Source organism: Arachis ipaensis, chromosome B10, assembly GCF_000816755.2.
Source record: "Arachis ipaensis cultivar K30076 chromosome B10, Araip1.1, whole genome shotgun sequence".
Classification (NCBI taxonomy): domain Eukaryota; kingdom Viridiplantae; phylum Streptophyta; class Magnoliopsida; order Fabales; family Fabaceae; genus Arachis; species Arachis ipaensis.
This window is the reverse complement of record NC_029794.2, coordinates 222,329-222,668: the sequence shown is the minus strand read 5'-3', so window position 1 is coordinate 222,668 and position 340 is coordinate 222,329. Positions and strand designations below refer to the sequence as shown.

Sequence of the window (340 nt, the reverse complement as noted above, 5' to 3'; positions counted from 1 at the left end):
TAAAAATATTATATAATTTAATATATTTAATTAATCTATTTAATATAATATATCAGCATTTTAATTATTATGATTTTTTGTCGTCTTTATACACATACATTTTCTATATAAATAATCTTCCTTCGACCACATTAGTAAAGTTCAAATAAATGATGATCTCATAAATGCTTTTCCTTCCAATGCAGCATTAATATGCTTCTTCAGTTCATAGTTGACAATTAATTTGTGAAGATTACATACATTCAGTACTCTCAAACTACTACTACTTTGATATTGATTATTAATTTGTCAATGGAATTATCGTGCAACTTAGCCTACTACTCCTGGGAGAACTAAATAT

At 24.7% G+C, this 340-nt stretch overlaps 1 protein-coding gene across 1 annotated transcript in view; it reads left to right on the top strand.

Moving 5' to 3' along the window:
* Nucleotides 1-340, top strand: part of LOC107622266 (mechanosensitive ion channel protein 10-like) — a 5,390-nt gene that overhangs the window by 1,428 nt on the left and 3,622 nt on the right. The gene's annotated exons all lie outside the window — the stretch shown is intronic.